Below are 24,682 nucleotides of genomic sequence, written 5' to 3'. Positions count from 1 at the left end.
GGGGGGAAACCGTGAAATCTGCCGTGTGATACTGTGAGGGGGGAGGGAGGGAGGGGAAGAGGCTCTTCCTCATTGTCTTCGCCTCTTTTCTTCGCTGCTCTTCGAGCAGAGGCTGGGCTGTGGAAAGGGGATGCTCGGCTTCGCTGCCTTTCCCCGTAGGGCTGCCGCGCTCGTCTCGCCGGTCTCCCCGGCGAAGGCACCGATAACGGCTTTATCCTGTGGGACGGGCGGGTCGGGGTAGGTCTGGGTTCCTTGCGGAGGAAGAGGGACGGGCAGAGGCTTTGTTAAACCAAAGGGGTCGTTTCCAATGGTAGTGTGTAGGAGCGGCGGGGTGAGGGGAGGGCAAGCGCCGCCGAGGGCGCAGCGCTGCATCTCGAATGCGGCGGAGGGCTCCGACAATTTCGGGGTCTTATTTTTCCCCGTTTCCCTCCACTTCTCGAGTCAGGCAGTATTCTGCGCTCTCCCGACTTCTTACGGCAGCCGGTATACTCGGTGACCTCAATGCAGAGAGGATGACTGTTGCTAGTAGTTATTGTATGTGCCGGGTACAGATGCCAAATATAATTCTAAGGCTGTGCTAAATAATAGAAAGAGGCTGAAACTGATACGTGGCTAGACTAATCCCATGCATTTAAGAAAAGAGTAGGGATGTGGATCTACATTTCGAAGCTGTTAACATGAATATACAGTAATCATAAACAATTGATGTCAGTTTTATAGCCATAATATAAGAAGGTTTTTCATTTGCAGGTTGTAGGTTGGTGGAAGAGTGCCTCATACTTCCATTCCTTGGTCTGAGCTTGTAAATACTGTGGTTTGATTTATCTCTGTAAGATAAATTGACCCGTGGTCAGAGGAATGGCTAATTTTTTACCTGTGCTTGACAATTCAGCCTGGATTTCACATGAACTCTCGCGCCACGTCTAAATTCTAAAATGTATCTTCACCTGGAGGTAGCCAGTCTCCAAGAGATGAATTTTAAAAGCTGAGGCGTTTCTGACAATGGAACAGACACCTCTTCACACTTGATCTCTTGATTCAAGAGTCGGATGAAAAGTATTGATATTCTGTTTCTTCCTTTGTGGTCTGTATGTCTTTATGACAGAGCCGTTGTCTCAATTTTAAGTGGATAAATCCAGTAGAGTTAAAAAATATATTTGTAGGTATCTCATAGCCTACAGCTTGGGAAAAAAAGAGGTGAGAAGCTACAACAGTGCCAAGCTGAAGTACATAATGATAGTATGCATAGCGCACACAGTGAAAAATACTGTCACTGGTAGGCATTACCTGGGAATTTTAGAGGATCGGGTAGTTACGTTAAGGTACTTAATCTGTTGCAGTTAATAGCTTTGAGCGTTACAGCTGAGATTGCAAATAAAACTTTATTAGTCCTGTGCAGTGTTTGTCAGTAGTTATGATTGCTAAGGTGCATAAATTGCATGTCGATCAACCTAAAAAGCTCTGTCCTCCAGTGAGATAGAGCACATGAAATGCCGTCTCCCATTGAAGTCAGGGTTAAAGCGTGTCGGAGAGCCAGGTTTTCAATGAAGAACATGAGTTTTTCTCGAAGAAGGTTAACTTCTATATGTTTACATAGGGCAGTCTACATGTAATTCTGGATTTCTGTTAAGCAAATGTGCTTTTACTGATTTCTGCAATGCACATGGTTCACAGAGCAGGTCTACTGCCATGAAGTCCAAGTGGCGTTACGTGATGCATTAACCACTGCATCATTTTTACTACAGTTTTCTCCACTGGCAAATATTTGCATCTATGGCAAGGTTGTGTCTGTATGTATGTCCACACTCGCAGATAAATACCCGGTTCTTCTGTTGGGTTTATGTGCAACATGCGGCATTGCTGTGTGTGAAGACAAAGCAGAGGACTCAGGGCATGGAGGGTAAAGAGAGAAGTTTACTCTGGTGCCAGTGCTTCAGAAGATGACTTACAAGTTTCCTGACTCCTGAGTGGATTTTAAATAGCTGTGGTAACAATATTTCCTTTGACCTCAATAAAAATTCAACACAAAGGGAAGATCTCCCTGCAAAGAGATCCTGACAGGATGCGGTGTTGGGCTGCCAGGCACTGGGAGCAGAGAGACTGGTTGTCTCTGTGTTAGGGGCTCAGAACCAGACCTCAGTGGTGCCCTCCTCGGGACACTTTCACCATCCAGTACCGAGTGATTAGGTTTCAAACAGCAGATGAGAAGCTTTATTTTTAATTTTAGAAGTATTTTATGCTTCCTTAGCTGGATACATATGAAACTGCTCAGTGACGTGCAGAGTTAATCATTAATGTTCGCAGCATGTCATCCCCAGGACCACTGCTTGAATTCAGGTTGGAAATAAAATTACATTGTCCACTATAATCAGAAGTACATAACTGTGATTTCTGATGGATTGTAGAATAACGAGTGCAAAAATTCAGTCACACTGAACATACCGGTCAAGAAAGGAAAAAGTAATGAGCCAGAAAATGAACAAGGGAACGCGTGGTTTTGGGTTGACTCCTACCATGCTCCAGCCAGGTGAAAGTCCTGCATGAACCTGAGGCATGAACCGTGGGCAACCATTTTCCTTGGGGAAAGGAGAGAGAGGCGGTTTCTGAGATGGATGTAACTTTGAAAGGCAGCTATTGAAAGCTGATCTGGTCTCAGCAGACCATCTCTCAGCCAGTAAATACACATGGCACTATTGTTTGAGTAACACCGAGGAAGAGGCATGATGCTCACAGCTGTTGCCCATGAGCTTAATCAGCTGATCGGAGGGGCTGCAGTAGGGGGCCTGGGGAAATAAAGTTTTAAGAAGTGTTAAAATATACCTTTTACATTTTCCATTATCCTTTATGCTTGTTTGTGTAGTCTGTTTGAATGATAAACTTCTCAGGGAAAGGTCCATTTCTTCCTGCGTTTGCTGAACGCTAGCACAGTGAGATCTCACCTTAATTAACGATGATTCCAAAAACAATAACGACACCTCCAGTGCAGAGGCTGATTCTCGCAGCTGGGGCTTTGATTGAACAACTTGGAGAGTGCTCCGTGCCAGCTGCTAAATTGCCAGTCCCACCTCCTGTGGATTGTGGTTCTTGATGGATGGCAGCTACGTGAGCCTGACACAAGGCCTCTCAGCTCCTGAAACTCCACAAAAAGCTCCAGAATTGGCACATGTGGATGCGTATGGGTCAGTGTTCCCACTGTCGAAGGAGCCGCTGCAGAGGTGAGGGACGCGAGGGAATCGGGGAGCGAGTCGTTCCCTAGATCCGGCACCACATGGAGCAAATTGGTGAGGATGTAGAGAAAGGCACTCTACATCTCCTGTGGTTGGTCTCCAGAATTGCCATTCCAGCATTTTAGGAAATCAATAGTCTCAGGTTGGTCACATTGCTGTTTTGATATGCTGTCTGATTATCTCAATAGAATAAAATACCTGCACATATCTATCCCGTGAAAGAATAGTGAAAAGTTCAAGTTCTGACTCATTCTATTCAAAACAAAACAGGAATCGGCAGCATGGGCTGAAAGAATTAGGCCACCAGGAGCATGCGAAAAGGCGCTTCTTGGGTGGATTAGAAGATTTGATGTGTACGCTTGGTATAGATGCACCAGTCACGAGTTAACTTCTTCCACTACATTCCTGGATTGGAGTTATTCCCCATGTTGGCTGATAATAAATAATCTGGTTTTAGAATTCATATAGATACAAGATATTTTAATTTCATATATACTGCAACAACTTAAATGAAACTGTTCTCTGTAGATTAAGGTAAGGAACTGGTATCTCAGATGAGTTTGAAGGGTGTCCGTGTTTTTCCTGTAAAGAATGCTGACTGGCTGTTTGAGACCTGTGGTTAGAGGAGAACTTTTAAATCATATCTGCAGTCATGTTCAGGCATCCAGTAGTGTATTAGATATCTTGCATCCTCCTAATCTTTGCTGTACTATTTTCTGAAATCTTTTACGCTTGCTTGAGGTCAGGTTGATGAACAAGAGGAAGGGGACTGTGAGTAATTTTCTGTTTGTGGCATTTTCTTAGTCATGTGGGAATGGTTGTTTCTGCTGAAGGATATACTGATGGTATTTGCATATGAATTTAGGCTTCAGTGTCCAAACATGTCAACGTTTCATTAAAAAAAAAAAAGAGCATTTCAGTGATAATTTACTGTTTTAACTCCCTTCTGCTGAGTCCAAGGAAGGAATGACTGCACTCGCTGAACTCATCTGCATTTTACTGCTAATCCTGAGGGCCACGGGTGAGACACTGCCTCCCTGCTAGCGAGGCGGGATAGCACTGGTGGGCTTTGCACAAAGGGCATTTCTCAGCTACAACACCCCACAGAAAAACATTCCCAATGAGGGTATTTAGTGAGAGGAAGTACAGGATACAGGAACATCTCACACAGAGCAGGCTGTAGTAGTTGTAGTGTTCTTGGCACAGTTGGTCTTTGCGCTTGAGATTGCCTCTCAAATATTAAGGGTCAGGCTCGTGAATAAAAGGCAAATATGTCTAGAAATTCAAGGAAATAACACTTGTATACTTGAGCTGAAGGAGTGCAGGAGTTTTCCTACGAAAAGAAAAAGAACAGGAGAAACGTGCCAGGTAGAGTAGGTTGGGACAGAGCGCGGCAGTTAGTGCTGTACCTGCCTGTGCGAGAGAGGTGTTTGTTCAGAGACTGCCTTCGGGCAGGGGAGAGCACAGCTGTATAAAGGACCAGGGATGAGGATCTTCCACCGCGGTAGCCTGGGTGATACATCTCCTTTCTCTGCAGCCTCCTCTGAGGCTCTGGGTCCCGCTCTGTCTGGGCTCGTGCCAGGCTAAATTATCCTTTATCCACCGTTCGCACAAACAGCTTGATTTTGTGCCTCTTGTCACCAGAGCGGTTGAGGGTTCTGTAGTTGTTGCTGGATCGCGTAGATATAAGATAGGAAAGACTTACCCTTATTTTCACAGTTAATGGTCTCGCCCGTGATTGCTCTCGCAGTGCCGGCTTCATTCACGGTTTGAGGTTAGGTTGGCAGCTCCCAGAGGGGCAACTGCTGATAACTCTGTCTCTTTCAAATGTTAGTGAAGCCTAAACCCTCACACCCATAAATTGCTTAATAATACTTCGCCTTTTCACTTCCTGTCCTGCCTAAAACCCAGTTACACAAAACCCAGGGATCCGCAGCAAAGATTTTTAAATTCCATAAATTAATCCTCAGAGTTTATCAGGAGAGTAATGAAATAATGTTTTGAAAAAACCACCAGGGTCTTCCCTTCTCCCTCATTAATCGTAATTTTCAGTAGTTTTAGATTTGAAAAGGTCTATGACAAAAGATCTGGAATTGAAAAAGAGGCAAATAAGAGCAAAGTCCGCTGACATTTTAGTGGCAGTCCTACATAGACGCAGAAGGCTATAAAGGGAACATCTGCATCTCATAACGGTTGTCACAAGAGGAAAGGCCAGTAATGTTCTTAAAGTCTGAAAAGGAGATATGATGCCGATAGGTGTCTGAAGTGCATCTTTGAACACAGATGATGCTTTTAAGGGCCTCTTGACAGCAGCCGCAAGTGACTCAGTTTGACTACTCCCCTTTAAAAAGAGGAGTTATTTTAGAAAATGGGAAATCTGGCGATATCAGTACTATGGGCCCCTTTGGGGTGAAAAGAATTATTACGTTATTAATGTTTACATAACACTTACTTCTGCAGGTATGAGATATATACAGTGTGTATAGCAAAATGCAACACACATAATAAGTCTATTTGATCTTGAGGTCAAAACAGGGAAAATTCCTTTCTGGATTCTGGGAGCAGGAGGAAGGAAGGAAAAATGAAAGAATGTTCAAAGATGGGAAAAATAAAAATTAAGACATAGAAGACAATGCCTGTTTCCACATTTTCTCCACCACACATTGCTGTAGGTTTGAAACTATCTACAATATCTTGTCTATCATTTTATCACCTGTTAGCAATATACCAGCGTTGTTCTTTTAAGGGAAGTACCGTGGTTGATTCCTACTGACTTTGAATAGGAAGAATACATGGGAGAAATTTGAGGAAAAACTATGCAAGACTGTAAACACAGAACGTAAGTGTTCTGGGCATATTCTCCAATGTTCAGGTATTATCATCAGGTTTGATGCATCAGCTGGGGAAGTGGCCATAGCTCTTCTTTTGAAATTTCTCCTGAATTGCCTTAACGTGTATGCGTTTTCCTTATTATGACTAAAAAGCCTATATGTTGAACGTAAAAATTTTGGTTGCGCTCTAGGAAAGTCTTTGTACACAATATACCCACTGATCATGTGTGCAGGTGGATGCTCATGCAGATGGGTGGTGATAAAACATTCCAGAAGCAAGCCAATATAAATTAAAATCCATCTGTATACTAGGTAATAAAAAAGCAGCAGAACTATCCTGCAACACTCTACTGTTTAGTGATATGATGTTCTCATGGCAGTGTCTTTTGCTGAAGATAAGCAAAAAGCCTTTAAATAAATAGTTTCCTTGTTTGAAAGGTACGGATTTTGTAAATTAAACCTTATATAGTTACTAGCTTGGATAACACAAGATTGTTACATGAATACACGTAACTCACAATGCTAAGAGACAGATTAGTGTTAGTAACTCAAAAGAAAGGCTAAATACTTAAATACATGGAAATTAAAATGCCAAAGAACAGATTCCAAAGGAACGGGAAACAAAGATGTTTTAGTTTTCTGTGGTATTTCTTAGACAATGAAATAACTGAGGCCAGCAAAATATGTTGGCAACCAATGTAAAGAGGGTAAGAAAAGAGTTGAAAAATGGAAGTTTATCCTTGGGAACAGTTTGTTACCAAATAGTTGTTCTTTGTTTTGAAAATAATAAAAATGACTTAAATTATGTGACGTTCATCACTGAAGTTCTGTAAAGCTGATTTAAAAGAAACCATTAGAGACTTGCCTAGTTCTTTCTTTGTGTAGTTTTCTTTTAATCTGATGGGTAGCTTTGGCAGATGAATGTATCAGTGATGAAAAACTGGATTTTTCTGGAGGTCATGGCTAGTTAAGAAAGGGAATGCATTTTTACAGTTTTCTGTCATTGTAGTATGTCTTTGATGCAAGATCTGTAAGCTGAAATTTTTAGGGTAGTTTTAAGAAATCCTTAAAACTGATGGTTTTGGTTTTATTTAGGATATTCTGGCCTGGCCTTCCATGATACTGTCATTTTAAAAAGGCTTCTCTGATCTTGTGGTAAAACATCTTGGCTGAATGATTTTAAGACCAATATGGGCTCGATTGTTGTAGCAGTATTCTCAGCTAGGTTTGTCTGAAGTTCTTGATGCTGACCAACTTGAAAAGTTTCAAACCTTATTTTTTTTTGTACTGAGTGTAGACTTGAAAAAATTCGCCATTGTTGACCGTCAGTCCATAAACATAGTTGAAATTGCCCAGCTTTTGCTTGGAGTGGTTGGTAACAGAGATGTTTTCAAAGCTTGCAACTTGCTGAATTTATTAATATATTTCCCTACGCAAGGTTTGGTGTCCAAAAGTCCTTGGCATTTAAAAACAAAAGTTTGACTTATTGGAGAGTTAGAGCTTGAGCTCCAAATTGGCTACAGGCAGTGGTCTTTTGCTAGGCAAATCAAGCAGAAATGTTGATGAGACATTTTATGGGGTGCTGTTTGTGCCTCTACTGCTATTAAAAAAAGCATTATTTTCTATACATACCTTTTATTTTCTTGGCTAATGAAACACCTATACAAAGGTGATGGAGTCCTGTCACATAATTAATATGAAATTATTGAGTTATTTTCAGGAGGAATTTTGCCAGATTGCCAGCTACCAAGAACTCCAAGACACCTGTACGTTTTACTAAGAAGCCACATACAAAGATCCTGTTGACCAGCTGAGGTTGTTCCTGAACACGTGCAGCATCTCTTCTGCTCATCTCACATCCAAAAGAATAGCGCAAGTTGGAGAAGGGTAGTGATTGGCCATAAGAAGGAATACAGAACATGGAAAAAATTGTATTGGTAAAAAAAATTGTAGATGTTTAGATCACACAGGAGTCACTGATGTCAAATTTGTCTTCTGCATAAGGTGGACCATAAGATTTTGCTTTTTTTAGTGACTGATACAAGTGTTACAGCTCTGGATAAAGAATAACCTTTAAAAGACTATGCAGTCCTAATTAAATTCTTTCAGGGGCTGGGCAGTTCAACATGAGTATTGCCGAAGGACGTTACTATCATGTTTGGAAATTTATATAATTCCAAAACTGGATTTGTCCCACTGTGTTTTCTGGCCGTCCTGTCTACCAGACTGAAGAGCTCTGAAATCTCTTTTCCATGCATAGCTGCTCGTACACTGGGATCAAGTCACGCCTTTCACTTTGAGTTCTGAGATGGTTCAATTAAAGACGTATTTTCCACATCTTTTGTCACTCTTGTGAGTCCTTTTTGAAGTCTTTCCAGTCTGATGTCCCTCTGGAGTTGTAGCCTCCAGAGCTGGTCTGGTAGTCCTGGTTCGTCAGGAAAGAGCATCATCATCAGTGTCAGTTGTAATATCATCTTTTGTTGTAGTGCTGATCTCCAGTATGTAAGGGCTGAATTAAGGTTCCTCCTGAATGAGTTCCCATTGATCTGATTATTCACCTCTGCTTCTAAGATATTTTTTTTTTTTAAAGTAAGTCTACTCTACAGATTTTGGTATAATTGAGAGAAGGAAGATTAATGACCCCTGAAGCTACAGTGCTTCTCCTACGTGTGGAAGTTGCGGTCTGTTCAATAGACATAACCCTTCATCATTGTTCCCGTCTGTAGACACTCCTTTCCCGTGAAATTGGTCTACAGTCTTTATTTCCAGATGTGTGATCTGATACTTGACTGCACCTGCCTGCCTGCTTCATTGTTCATCACTTTCCCAGGCGTCATCTGAGAACTCTTATCAGAGATGGTTTTGACCTCCTCCAGGTTACTGGTAAAAACGTCGAGTGCAAGGCTGAGATTCAGTCCCCATGGGAGTCTATTAGAAGCATTGCTGCTCAATTTAATCATTTAAAATCTGTTGCATATGCACCATAGTCATTTTATATTTTATTAATCAGAATGTGGGATATAAAGTCAAGTGCCTCATTGAAATCTAAGAATATTAGATCAAATTTGTGATCTGATAGAAATATAAAATGAATTTAAAGTGATTCATTGTCCGTAAAAATTTGTTCCTGAGCATTAATTATTCCATCCTCTTTTTGTTCGCCATTAATCAAATCTTTTTTCTGCTAATCCGGTCCATCATCATCAGCAATATCAGAATCTCTATTTGACGGTTCCCATTTACCCTGTTTAAATGTCACAATATTATAGAACAAAGATAAATACTGTTCTTTGTTTGCTTTGTCTCCTAGCACTAGGAATAAGGGGACAATAAGCAATTGAGGGAAAAAAAAGTCTAATTCAAAACCAGTCAATGCTGCTTCACACTTCCTCTGGCTGTAGGACTCACTGCTGCAAAAATGGGTGCTTTAAGAACCCCCAAAATGTTGGTCTGGTGCACTCTTTGGTAGTGCCTCAGTGCACCAACTGACAGAGACTGGGCAAATCCTGTTTGGTTCAGGATGGCATTTCCTATGTTCCTGTATGGACAAAGAGAATACCCAAAATTTGAGTAATTTGCACTGAAAGAGTCTAAACTGGAAATGGAAAAATGCATGGAAAGTAAGCTCTTGGAAAACGAAACACTACTTGAGCATAGGGGATACTTCTTCCATGGGCTCTGTGCCTTACTTCTGCTTCGGGAACCGCCGTGGAGACACCTGGAAGTCAACGTGTGTCCGTGTGTCCCTGGTGTCTCTATACACAACCGGCACTCGGGGCTGTGCTGCTGTACCGGCAGCGCCAGTGCGGCTGAAACTTGGGACCAATTTATGAAGCCAAGTGCTGAGAGCTGTGCATAGGAATGAGTTTAAGAGAGGTGGGGATTGGGGATTAGGTAAAGAGGACAAGCATGCTGAGTTGAATAGTCTTTCCAGTTGCAAACTGTCTGATATTTTTTTCTTTGTAGGTATTTCAGGCAGAGGTAAAGGGATGCTAGGTCAACACTGTTAAGGCTTTATTCCTCAAATGCATCTGAAGAGTTGGGGTATTAAGGTTGTATTAGATAGAGCTTGACCTCTTGTGCTTGCAATAATTTATTTGGGAGTTGAAAATACACTTGTGAAAATCCAGGCAAGGGTGGAGCCCACAGAAACAGTGACAGTGCCCAGTGACAGAACAAGAGGTAACGGACACAAACTTGAACATAGAAAGTTCCATCATAACATGAGAAGGAACTTCTTTACTTTGAGGGTAGTGGAGCACTGGAACAGGCTGCCCAGAGAGGTTGTGGAGTCTCCCACTCTGGAGACATTCAAAACCCGCCTGGACGCCGTCCTGGGCAACCTGCTGTAGGTGACCCTGCTCTGGCAGGGGGGTGGGACTAGATGATCTCCAGAGGGCCCTTCCAACCCTGGCCATTCTGTGATTCTGTGAAACCCAACTGCTGGTTTTCACGTGGGTGAGATTTTGGTTGGTTTGTTTTCCTTTTGTGGTGACTTTGGCTTCCTTCTTTTTGCAGTGTGGGTCTCGGTGTCCTAGGCAGGAGACTGGAATGGCAGTTTAATATTAATCTCCTTTTTGTCCTCTAAACGGCCCCAAGCCAGCCACTGCAATTAATGAAACTCTTGGAATGCTCGTAGGGAAGCACATATAATGCTTATCTGAAATTAGACCACAGTCCTCCACCACGCTGCAGAACTCTGATCCCCGTTAGATGAGATGTCTGCGCAGTGTGTGTTTGGTTGGAAAGCCAACAGCTCGTTTGAAAAATCAGGGGTGAATTAAAAGTAATGGATAATGAGAACAGGAGTGAGATAATAAAGTATGGAATATTCAAAGTTTATCAGATAACTTAATATCTCCAATATTTTCAGTGTAATGCAGATAATTAAAATCAGCCCAAAGAGATAATCTTATAGGAACATATTCTGGGAACGCGATTTGTTTTCAACAATATTAACTGTAGGCTACAATAATGCAGTGTATTATGCAGAGTATACGTAGAATAGATTTCTGTAGCTATTATTACAACTGTCCAACCAAAGAAATCTTTCTGTGTAATTTCTACAATTATTTATCTGCTAATTTGATTCTAAAATTGTCTTTCTAGGCCATTATTGCAGCAATCAATGCTATCTACTCGTGCTCACAGAAAATTTCTTAACATCATTGCAGCCAGCCTAAATTCACTCTATTGATGTTGAATTGTTTGAACTGTTTGGGTATTTCCACGACTAATTAGGCCTATCCATGGATATCTTAGCTTTCAGATCTGGTCTGGTCCTGCTTACATGGGAAGCAAAAGGAGGAATCATGGGGACCTCAACGGGTATGGACTGAGACTCTGGTCTGCGAGTTGGGTAGTGTGGGCTGTTTCTCTTGGGAAATACCACTAATTTTATAGAACCGGGGCCAGGTGTTTACAGAAGGGGGAATGTTGCCTGTTAGTATGACAGTAATCACCAAGGAAATAGGTGCAACTGTTAGGGAAGGCATTAAATATATAGGATAACACTGATGCTCTCTTGAAGTGCATGCTTAAACAAATTAAAGCCACCATTTTAAAGTGCCTAACAAGTTGTACTGCTAGTCTGTTGAGCCCTTCAGTGACTAGGAAAATATAAATAAAATACAGTAAGAAAAAATCTGGAAGCTAAATACTTGTAGTGCAATATTTGAGTTATCTATGCCTTTTTAAAATCAGTTTTCCCCCTTAAATAAATGGTGGGTTCTTTCAGTAGATATGATCATTAGTCCGAGAGCAGAGTACAAAAAATACCTGTATTAGTTAAACTGATGAAGTACTGAGATGTCTGTGTCTCTGCTCCATATGGATATGACATTTTGAGGAATACCATGAACTTTATTTCTGTTCAGATTGGCATGTAATTGTTGTTTTGATATTGTTGACTTCTCTTTCTAGAAGAAAAAGGAAAATACAGTGATACATGTATTTTAAGTCTTCTCACTCATGCTTTTTTTGTTTTTAAATCCAAATGCACTTTGGTTGAGAGTGAAGACCGTCGGGTGTATTGATTTACGCTTCTCTTTTTATAAAAAGTTTGGTCTCTCTGTGTTCTCTTTTGGTTTCTTTGCTTTCATAGAAAAATAGGTTGGGAGCAATTAACTTCAAAAATGCATACTTCTTACCCCAGTTCATCCACTAGGAAACTACTGGGTTATTAAAACAGTAAGTCGCTTTGTGCATGTGACAGCTGCTCCAAGCAGCAAATTCTGTGCGTATATCTGGATGTTCCAATGTATCCTGATAGAAGTAATGTGGGTTTGCCTTTTAAGCACTGAATGTGTACTTCAGCAAACAAAGATTTATTAATTACAGAGCACCTTTGTCTTTTACAGTCTTTTTAATATCAGAAGAATGTCATTCTTTGTCTTCAATACTATTTAAACATATGAAAAATTAAATCCCCCCATGATAGTATCAGAGTAACACTTATAACCCTTTTGTTATATGAGTACTCCTCTCAGTGATAATATTGGCATTTATTCTTGTAAACAATTGAAGAACTGCCTTTTTAGCTGATGCCACAGTCTCCTTAGGGAAACTATTTTTTACAAATATTGCCACCGCACCTTTGATAATTTCCATGTCTAAAGGGGAAACATAATCTCACTTTGGAGCAAAGAACGTACTTCATTTGCTTTCTGTTTAGTACAAGTGGATTCATAACTGAGGTGGCAATGTGATTTGGAAAACTTAGATTAAATGAAGGGTTATGCACGAGTGTGTTGGTTTTTTCTTTGAATAGATACTGACAGTGTTGCTAGACTGGCATTTAAATGAGGTTTCTGGTGCACGTTTTGGTCAATGGACTATAGTAGGGATCATTTTTAAGTACTTACCAATGTGTATGTATCCCATTGTGTAGTAAAAATTGTTCTTAGAAGTATTTTTAGGCGCACTGATTAACCTATCTTTGCTAGAGAAAACATAGTGATATTCAAGAAAAGAGAGAGTGAAGTCACTTAAAATGTTTTGGTGTGGCTTTACAAGCATCTCCTATGGCTCCCCCAGCACTTGGAGGGGTTTTTTGTATTTTCTCAGCTGGGAAACCAGGTGAAGCACCAGCAGAGGTGGACACCATCCGTGAGAGGGTTCACCTCCTCGGGTCTGCGCCGAGCGTGTCCCCTGCCTGCTGGGCTCAACGCTGACGTGCCCGAGGTCATACGGGCAGCGGCCAGAGCAGGTCTGCAGCCCAGAAGTAGGCACTGACTGCCGCGCAGTGATTTGTTCATTTGTCTGGAGTATTTCAACTCTTCTGCCATGTTTCCACGTTGGAAATTGTGCCGCGTGCGCTGTGCATCTAGTTTTGTGGGGCTTCTGTCTAGTGGGTACTCTGTGTATTGACAGCCTGCTCGCTGTTCCCCAAGTGCTGTATCGGCACCTGTCAGATACTTTATGGTCCTTACTGGAGTGTGCCAGTGTCTGAAGGGTATTAGTTACCCTGCTTCTGGTGTCTGCTTGGGCTTTGATGCACAGCTCCTGATTATGGAGGCTCTAAGAGATAAAATTATGTACACTAATTCATATCAGCAGCTTTAAAGAATTAATTTACGCTAACTAGCTTTTGGATTCATTGTGTTGACAGCGGTATTTACATTTGCTTTTAAAACCCATGTTATTGCACATTTTGCTTCCAAAATTTCATGAAGTGTAGGAGTGCCACCAATGCTGAGTTAGTAACACATTCATAGATCTTGCTGTATTAAAACACATTTCTTTTCTTCATGTATTTATCACAAAACAGTTATCGTGGGATAGTTCTCTCACTGTAAATCCAGAGGAGAGAGAAGGCACCTATCCATTTTACTGTGACTTATTTCTCTACCCACGGTTGCTTTCGCTCAGTTAATCTCAGTGTAAACCATCAATTTTTCATCTCCACTTTATGTTAACTTTGGTTGACTCAGTTTAGACAATCTGTGTAGTCTCAGTGCTATATCCCTGCTACGAGTTTACATTGTCGGTCATGTCAGTGTAATAGCGCTTTTTGGGAGGTTTTGCAAAAGAGAGGCAATGTGGATCAGAATGTATTTCTCCCCAGTGCCACTGCAAGCAGCGATGCTCTGTGAAGGCAGCAGGCCACCAAGTCCTGGCCATCAGCAGGGTAATATCAAACACCTCCTTAAGACCCAGAGAGGTTGCTCCTTTCTTGGGATCACGAGTCTCCGTCTCGGCTTTGTGTTTGTACATTCAGTCAGGCAGAAACACATTACGCATTTCTAAATTGACGTATTTACCTACTTGTTTTTATTAGTTGGTTTTGGTTTTTTTTTTTTCAGGCTACCTGATTCGTGCAATTTCCTGAGCATTTAATTTGATTTCTACATTAATTCCATATCAGGGAGTAATTAGAATGGGCAAAGAAAGAATAAGTAGGACTTAAGTTATGAAACAAAACTGCCACGTGAATTTATTGCCTGTGGTTGTTCGGGACCCGGTCATCTGCTACAACTTCTTTTAATAGCTCCTTCTGACTTTAATGTGATCCAAACAAATGTAGCGTTTTGTTCTTGAGTTACATTTGGATTCTGCTGCTTAGTTGTTGGCACAAAACCCATTGAAAAGGGGTGGGAGTGCTGACCCTGAAGTTTGGTGTGCCCAAACTACCGAGGATGTATCGCAGAGCCTGCCTGAAGCCCTCTGATACACAGTTGTCTTCCCTTTGTTCACTACCTGATGGTGCTGGCATAAGTCTTTAACAAAAATGTTATTGACTTCTATGGGATTTTGTAAATGCATCGATTTTCAATAAAATTTGAAAGGTAACGTGCAAGAAACGCTAGCTAACATTTGGTAATATTTTGCTTTCTTTCCTCGGCAAACAAAATGAAAGCAATGGATTTTGCCTTCCTTTCTTTTCTTAGTCCATTTGAGAGACCGAGAAACGTACAACCCTCCATAGTAACTTCTTAATCCTTTGGCCAGTTTCCATCAGGTTTGTCAGCGACAGAGATGTCTGCCGTCTCAGGTTCTTCCTGCTTTCGCAGAAATCTGTGCCTGCAGAGATGGAAGGGAGCCGATAACAAATGCTCTGCCGTTATCGGCCGTTTCCCGATGCTCCCAACCAGCAGAAGCGTGTGATGGAGCCGGCTGTCTGTGGGCAGGCGGGGAGCCACCGTCCGGGCACAGGGGAAGGGTTGGGGTCTCTAAGGTACACTGTGGGGCTGTGGGGCTCGGACGCACGGGCAGTAGGAGGTGGCAGCATGGGAGAGCCGGGCGAGAAGAGGGGATGGGGCTTCTGAGGGTGTGGGGGGAGCTGGGATGACGGGGCTGGGAGGATACCTTCCTCAGCCATTCCTATTTGACTGTGGCAGGTGGGTCCTGGCCCTGACCTTGGGAATCAAACCTGAGTTTTGCTGTGATGTTGTAGGGAGCCGTGAGCTGCTTCTGGGCTTAGGGACAGAAAGCGATGACAAACATCTGTCACCACGTCCCTGGGACCAACCGCTATAAGTGCAACTGGAAAGGCATTATACACAGCGTTGTAGATTCATTCAGCCAACAGAAGGTCCCGAGAAATACAAATTATTTCTTAAAAGGTCTGACCTATTTCTCCAGGCTTTTCATATTTGAAACAAAAGTCTTGTCAGCATACGGTCTTGTTTACACAAACACATATACACATGCAGTAGTCCTCTATTATTCCACGTGCGTTATCCTGCTGAGTACTCACGTGCAGATCAAGGTCCTATACGTATTGCTGTGGCAGTAGCTGAAACTTTGCAGCAGTTTTCCACAATGCTATTGACCAAAAAACCCACAAAAAAACCTCAGTGCACATTTTTGGAGAAGAAACAAAATTATATTCTGTCTTCCTAGATATCTTGCAGTCAAGATACGTCAAACACTCAACATCTTTCTGAAAATAAGTTGGCTTTTTTTCCTCTGAGGGATTTCTCAGAAGTTGCTAACGAATATCGAGTTTATGGGTTAATCCCATAAAGAGGGGATGCACAGCACTAGTGCTCAGCCTTTTCTTTGGCGAGAGAAGAGGACATATTCCAGTGTGTAGTTTTCAGATCAGCGATTTACATTGTAACGAAGTGTGATTTAAGATTTTATGGTAAAACAAGATGAAATTAACATAAACTTTGGTGCAAAAATAGCAATATGTTCTAGTTGGAGCTTGCAGAAAATGTGTAAAAGTAAATAGCAAGTCAGGCTCTTGCAAGCTTCTCTCCCTCACTCATCCCAGGTGCTGCCTCCTGGCATGAAACTAAGACCCGCTCATCATTGCCTGGTCAGGGCTTCTGAAGGTGCTCCCATGGCTACAAGAGAGAAAAGGGAGGATGCCAGTAAGAAATCATTCCTGGTTTGGATTTGCTGAAATGTCCCTGTAATTATCTTGACGTGACAAACCGGTGTGGCGACCTGTAGTGTTACTCCCTGTGTCCTGATATTAGATGCTTTAGATATTGGAGTAGTACTACTCTTTAGTGGGTATAATGCAACTAAGATTTACATCAAGACTTTCATGGACCATAAGCTGAGGTTTTACAATACCCTATTTCTTCTCATGTTTGTCATTTTTGGCCTTCTGCCAAAGAGAAAAAAAATAATACTCAAAAGTACCCGAGGACCGCTAAGGCTCTGTTTTAAAAGCACCGTCGGTACTTCAGACAGCAGCGCTCAGTAATTTTCAGCGAGACAGCAGGTACCCGAGGGCTGACTGGTGAGAGTTACAAAGGTGTGTAGGTGCCCCTGGTTGCCGATGGGAGCCTGCAGGATCACCCGAGTAATTTAGAGGCAGAAATTGCACTGCCTTTTCAAGGGGCTGGTGGCTTCTCAAGTGAGTAGGTGTTAGGCAGCTCTCGTAGCTGGCAGCTCCCGCAAGTCTTACGAGGCACTTACATGCATCATTTGTAAATCTGCCCCTGAGGCACTCGTGATGAATTGTTCCAAGCGCTGTATTAGTTTCGTGTTTGTTTTGTCATCCGTGCAGGCACTGGCTTCTCTGATCTTGTTTGCAAGGTTACATATTGCAGGTTATTCTTTTAGTAGCTTTTGTTCAGCTCAGAGTATCTGTATCTGCATTTAGTGTTAAATACCGAAAGCACCAGCCCTTCATGTCGCTAATACTAAAGAATTAAAAATAGTTGGCACGAAACAACATTCATTTTGCGGTAGCTAAGCAGAGTTGATACAATATGCTTGGGTCATTCGGTACTGCCTGGGAGCAAAGACTGCTGCTTGCTTCTCTGTCTCTGACCTACGGCTCTCGAGATGGTGCACAACTGCCCTTTTATAGGTGAGAAGAATCTTTGCCCTGTGCATGTGTATTTCTTGCTCTTTCACATGGCAGTGAATGTTTCGGTAGCTATGATAGACTGGCATATTAAGTAAAGGCATGTATTTATTTCTATGTAAATATACTGCTTGTATGCAAATATATGCATTTCTCTATGTCCCTCTTTTTTCCCTGTGTTTCTGCAAGGCCAGCATCTGTTTATCTGAAGGTGGTAGCTTTAAAGTTGTTGTTTTTGTGAATATTTGATCTGATCTAAGGTGCCCAGCTCTGTGATTTATCTTAATGGATTAACAATCACTGCGATTTCAGAATGTATGAAAGAAATGGAAACTAGCTCTTTCCCGTCTTTATTGCCTCCAATTTGTATTCACTCACGATTTGCATTTGACTTCAGAGCCGCCCACACTGCTTCACACAGGTTGGTTGTACCGAGATTGCTGCCGTACCCGCGGGTGACTGCAGCAGCCGTGCATGGAGCAGGCTGTCCTCCGCGCGCTCCGTGCCCACGTGTGCGTTTGCCTCTCACCCTGCAAAGAGAAGCAAGGCTGTTCTCCCAGCTTGGCCAGGGGATGCCAAAAGGGTTACACCTCTGCAGGACACCCATTCGGGATGTTAAATTGAACCATCTGTAGGATTTCTTCATGTTATCAGGATATTTAACCTCATACTTACTGCTCCTTTACTTTTCCAGACTTTGTTCCAAACTGCCCTTTATTTCCTCTCCGCGCAACCGCATTGGGCATCTGCCCAGGGAGAACTGGGCAAAATACTTGGAAATAACCATGCCAGTTTGCCCTTTCACAAAATTGTTTTGCAAAACTTGTAAGAATGGAGGAAGCCTTCCAGCTGCAGCCGCAGCTGCAGCTCCCTGCCCGCTGGCTGCAGCATGCGTTGCATGCACACACACACACACACATATACACATACATATGCAGGCGGCTACAGTGTACGTTGCACACACACACACGCACAGAGCTCAAGCTGCTGTCGCTCTGAGGATGGGGTGGTCCTGCATGTGGAATAAGCATCAGCGTACTGTGGTTGCTGCAGTATTTCGTACCGAAGGTGTCAACGCACACTTTGCATGTGTGCTTTAACCCGTGCATTGCCGTAGAAGGGATGTGTACGTTTACCTGGCAGTTCCCTCAGTGTCCTAATAGCCCTTTCCTTGGTGCTCAGTAATGGAATTAATGTGACAGGAACATGGGAACAGGGACCTGGTTGTTAGAGGAGATAGATGAACACTTCTGTTTATCCCGTCTGCTCAGCTCTCTGTATGTCTCCATCACCGTCGTCATCCTTGGGTGACGGCCTTTGCTTCATGAGGAAGAAACGTATTAAAATTCTTCGGCCTGAAAAAATGTGAGCAAAGGGAGATTTTTGAAATCATTCATGGAAGTGATCACAGCAGCGAATAGAGAATCATTACTAACTATATTCATTTATTTCTATTTATTTATAATATATCTCTCTAAACCCGGTCTTCTTACCGCTAATTGCTGTACAAATACCCGAGGGAAAGGTAGTCCTTCCCCAACAGCTCATAATGCCTCTGTCCTGTTTAGTCTGCCACTGATGGTGCAAAGCCTTCCTCACTGCTTTCTGTTGAATCTGGAGTAGTTTTCCTCTTCTCTTCTGCTCAAATTCCCAAATGACTCTACGGGTATTTTGTGCCGTCCAGCTAACGTATTTCTGAAATCGGGTGCTCAGGAATAAAATGTGAATAACTTACTTTTGGCACCACAAAACTGACTTTTGTTCCCTTTCCCCAGTGAAGCTTTCTTTGGTGATGACAGCATTTGCAAGTGAGAAAATGCCTGTCTTCCACTTTTCCTAGCTGAAAGTACAGCCAATTTATTTTAGGGAACTGCATGGGACATTTTTTAATTAATCTTTTCCATAAATGTTTAAATTGCCTTACATGAATGAGATCATGGGAACTAAACTCAGTGGCTTCGGGTTGTTTTCCAGTTACCATTGTGCAAACATAAAGGAAAGGGAGTACAGGAAGGTTCTCAAAAAATGCCTTCTGTTCTGCCAAGCTAGTGGGTTTTTTTAATCAAACCTCTTCAAATATATTCCATGAACTCTATTTTTCTGGCATTCCTAATTCTTGGGAGACTCTTGAATTCTGAATAGATATTGTAAAACATGACATGAAGGCAGGCTGCTACTTATCCTCAGGAAACGTATTCAGTTCTACTGGATTAGGGCTTTCAGAGCTTTTAAACTGTATAAGCATCGCTTAAGTCTTGATACTGAACAAGGTACATTGAGCAGTGTCTGTCAGTCAGCAGTGAAATGGAGTCAGCATTTTATTACTTATAGCACTGAGAGTAATTTAATGAAATTAACAGAAAAACCAATTATATCAAATTGCTATGGCAGATATTTGGACTGTAAGTGCACTATAATAAATCCGTATTCATATCAAAATGGAAAATCATGTGTAGTGTAGCACTAGTCATTAAATTTTTTGCATCTTTAATGAGTTCATTTCTAAATACAGCTATGAAATATCTTACTGGCTTCATTGCGGTGTTGGTATTTCTCACCTTCAGTGTACTCACTATGTTATTAGTGTCATTTATGATATAAGTAATTCACACTAATGCCTCAAGGTGTACATTGATAGTGATAGGATTTTTAACCTTTTATTACATTAGGAAATCTGAACTGCATACACACCTGGTAATTTCTTGTCTTAACATCTGATACGTGTTTTTGCAGTGGTTCTTTTGAACCTCTCGGGCAGCTCGTTTCTGGTGGCAGCATCTGGATGGGCTCCGTGGGTGGCGCGAGTAGGTGGGGTGAGGCACGTGCAGCACCTTCCCTGAGGTTCTCACCAGCTGAAGCGTGCCCAGCGTGGAGAGCTTCTGCATAGCAAGCAGAATTCATTTGCTATTAATTTACTGAAAGCTGCTGAGTATTGCTGATCAAGATAGGAGAAGCCTCCACGTTACTGTTTTTACTGAATTGGTGTTGACAGCACTCCAATTTGGTCCTAGCACTACAATGATACATCACAATTTACTAACTATTGTCTCCTTTACATATTTAGCAGAGTTCCCTGCTATAGAAATTAACTAGGTGAACTATTATTAAACTATATATGTTGATAATTAAGTGGTGAGTTGACTGGATTTTCATTTGCAAATGTAACCAGTACAATTTACAGCTCACATTAAACTGCACTAATTATAGCCAAGGTAAGGAGTTTTTAATAGTTGCTTGGATAAATCTTTTTTTTTTCCTTTCTGGCTTGCATAGTATTACCAGACAGCGTTTCAACTTGTGGAGTTAAATCATTTAACTAGATCTGTCTTAAAAGTTTTAATTCCTTGTCTCCTAGAAATTACTATTTTATTTAATGTGAAATTAGTATTTTATTTGATGTGTTTTGTGTGGAAGTAAATGAAGATTGATCTATAGTTAGTAGTTTAAAATAGGTTTATTCGTTTAGTAGATGACTTATTCTTTGTATTTCCTATGAAATTTATAGTGGCCTGGACCAGTAGGGCTGTAAAATGTAAAGTGATGTATTAATGCATTACTACTGTACTATTAATTTCTACCCCTGTATAATTCACCTGCCCCTTTATGGTCATATATTTGGAGAGAACAAATGCTGTTACCTTAATGTACAATATTCAGACTTGAGAACCCTTTGGCGGTGGGGGTTGTTGCTGTTGTTTTATTAGTGCTGTTGTTGCTGTTTTATTAGTGCGTAACCAGAGTAATGGCACTGAGATAGCAATGACGTTGCAAAGAGGGTACAGAAGTCTGGAGCTAGATAGGCTAACGTTGCCTTTTGAATGCTAACAGAATAGTCTTTAATTTTGTAGTCTCTTTTCTTATTTCTTTTTTAAGCCCTTGGAAGGTTTTATCTATTTCAGTAAAGAATGGATCAAGGAATGAACCATGGTTGTGAAACGAAGGTTGTTATCTGCGAGACTACTGCCTCAGTTGTAGGATTTGGAAGATGTTTTCTGCTGTGGACAACGAACTGCAGAAAGGGAAAGGTCTCTCAGGACCAGGCGGCCGAGATAGGCTTTGTGCTTTTGAATGTAAAGAGTGAATACAAGAGAGTTCGTTCGTGACGCTAATGCAAATAATTTAAATCAAACTTGAGGCTTCTCTGAATGTCTAGCTTGGGAAATCTAAGGCCCAATTTTGAATATGTGTTAAGAAGAGGGAGTTTTCACGATGCTGCCGAATTCTAACAGGTCTTTAGATGAGTGAACTGTCATTTTTAAAAGGCTTGTAATGAGTAGATTTGGCTCTGGATAGTCACAGGGACAGTAAACGACACATTTTTTACAGTGAGATATCTCCATTTTTGTGTTTCACACCCCTGCTTGAAAGCATCTGTATGCTTGTGTTTCTCAAAGAAAGAGCTGCAGTAATTTTTGAGAGGACAAAATAGCAAATTTCCTCCCTAATTTTGTTTTCTTAGAAAAACGTAATCTGTTTCATTGAAAACCCGCATCCCTGTATCTCCAGGTTTGATTTCAGAATCATCTAGGTATAAAACCTCCTCCTGAATATTCCAGTTTAGCAAACATACAAGGAGGCGAAAATGGGGCATTATGGAAAGAACTCAGCAACCTCAGCTACAGGAGTCCCCGCCAGTGATGCCTCTGATGCGGCACCGCCTCTCCCATTGACTGTGTCAAGATCAAAGCCGTCGGTGAGTTGAACTCGCGTGTCCTGAGTCTCAGTCCAGTACATCAGTGGTGGGGCATTTCTTGCCTTTCCTTCACTTTAAATCTTCAATTGGTTGTGATTCATGATACTTTACAAAAAGGGCTTCGCAATGTTAGCTGTCCTTTCAGAGGGAAGTTTTCATTCCCCTCTACCTGAGCTGCCAGGGAAGTTACCTTGGCAGGATGCAGTATGGCAGAAGTATTTCAATCTTGAAACGGCAATAAATATTTACGGCTATTCCTCTGGAGCTCTTTAGTATACTTAAAATGAACAACGCTAATTACAGAATATTTGTTGAGGCTGTGATGACTCAGCCAATGGTGCAATAAGCAGAGGAACAGAAACACTGTCCTTCCCTGCTTGGAAAATGCTCCTGCTGTTGTTTTGTGGCATGAGCAACTAGAGTTAGCACCGCAAACGCAGCTGTGATTTCGGCTGCCCCTGGCTGATCGAGCTTCCTGGTGCATCAAAAGCTTGCATCAGCTGTTTTTGAAAGTCTATTAATATGCAAAAAAGATTAAGTAGTATTTAGCTTTATGGCTATTTTGAAAATATCTAATTCGTAGTGAACAATTCTACAGTGGCAGTTTGCTGTGCTCAGATTCTATCATTTTGGTTCATTATTGAAAGAAAAATCTGAATTTCACCTGCAGTGCTTGCAGCGGTAGCACTACTGCTACATCTGTTCAACTGCAGAATATGCGGTGGAGAAGCATGCAATTTGCAGACATTACGTAGTACCTATTCCAGCTAGATTTGAGGTTTGGAGCGAGCGGTAGATGAACACCGCTGTTGACCTGGATTTCTGGGATAACGAACCCCAGGAGAGGAGGCCTGTAGAATTTTAGAAGGGTGGAATCGGTGGGTTTTACAGAAATTAAACTTTTAAAAACCTCTACAGCTCAGCAGAGAGCACTCTGTGGATTCCTATAGGGTCATTTAAGAGTTCAATAGAAAACAGATCATTCTCTGTTGAATTTCATAGTATCTTACCATAAAAGAGCAGTTTACAACCTCAGCTTATTCATTGTGCCAAAGTATCATTCTCTTTGGCAGAAAACCCTTGTTTACTGTAAGGGTGGTCAAACGCTCGAACTTTGCCCGTGGAAGCTATGGAGCCTTCATCCTTGGAGACATTTAAAATCTGACTGGACATGGCCCTGAGCAATCTTCTCTGGCTGACTCTGCTTTAATGGGCAGTGCTGGACTCGGTGACCTCCAGAGGTGCCTGCCAGCCTCATCCATTCTGTATGACTTTCTCTAAGGTGTTCTCCTTCCAGTTACCCCACAGGTACACAACTGGAATCATAGTAAGGGAGTAAAGTGCCTTTATCTGTTCTGTAGGATCTGCAGAGACCTGTGGTTACTCTCAGACCCAAATGCCTTCATAATAATCCTATGTCTATCGGGACAGATCTGGTCCATGACTTTATTCTCCTGACCAACAATCCCCTCTCTCAAGTGCTCCAAAGAATGAATATCAGTACTTAAATAGTGACTAAAGGTAGTCTCTGGAGTCATTGCATTCCAGGTCTTTTCCATGCAGAACCAAGGACTGCCTATTCCCCTTACCAGCCTACTCCTGCAACGGACTCCATCATGCAGAGCAAAATCCCAGCGTACGATACTCCAGTGGACGAGACCCATGCACGGAAGGTGACCCACGGCTCATAGGTCTCATAGGCATGATCTGGCACATGGTTATTGACCAACAGGTAGAGACAAGTGTCCCCTGCATCACAGTTCCTGTATGTACAGTGGCACAGTTAATGCTGTATCTGTGACTTCAGAGGAGCCCTTCAGCATGCTAATAATGACCTTTCAACACTTCTTTTTTTTGAAAGGCACTAAACCGAAAATGAGCTGTTTCCTATGAGGTCTTTCCTATTTCATTTGCAATGCCAAGGAATGAAACGCCAACAAACCTGCGCTATAACTCTGTGCTGCAACACTGCACAGAGTCTGAGGCAATGATTTACAAAGCCCCTTCAGGAAGGAGAATCAGCGATGGCCTCAGCCATCAACACCCTGTGGGGTACCAGGACCTGATCTCAGCCGCAACAGCTGTGATTTCTGCTGCCTTGCTTGGAAGAAAGCAGTGGTGAAGAAACAGCTTCAGAAAGACTTAGGAAAACAGTAGATAGCAGGAGACAGAGGTGGAAAAAAAAATTAGCACATTAATAACAGAAGCTTTTGTCCAAGATGGTGTCCTCTACAGAAGGTTGCATCTGCCAGAAAGAATTGAGCTAAAGATTGTTCAGAAACATATGGACCACCTACTCATTTTTCCTTCCCCTCCCAGGAGCTAGCTCCTGGGTGGCACAAGTGAACGTTACGCCTTCTCCAGTCGATGCAGCAGCCACCACAGGTGCTCCTCTGCAGCAAAACCGAGTCCACCATTTTGTGAAGACCTGAGATTGCCACATACATTTTTTCCCCCAAAGTGTGGGGAGACAGACTGAAGTATTTCCAGGAAGATACCAGGCAAATAAAAGCAAGGTTTCTGCTAAATGAATGGAACTGTGGGAAACAGGCTTTGTAGATGTGGCCAAATTATGCAGCAGTTTTTTTAAACAGCATTATAAATTGCAGTTTAAGTTTAGATGTCTCTTGTAGCTGTGAGAAATCAGAGTCCTTTTGCAGGA

This window comes from Charadrius vociferus, unplaced genomic scaffold (genome assembly GCF_000708025.1).
Source record: "Charadrius vociferus isolate BGI_N301 unplaced genomic scaffold, ASM70802v2 scaffold19, whole genome shotgun sequence".
NCBI classification, from domain to species: Eukaryota; Metazoa; Chordata; class Aves; order Charadriiformes; family Charadriidae; genus Charadrius; species Charadrius vociferus.
This window is presented reverse-complemented; position numbering follows the sequence as displayed.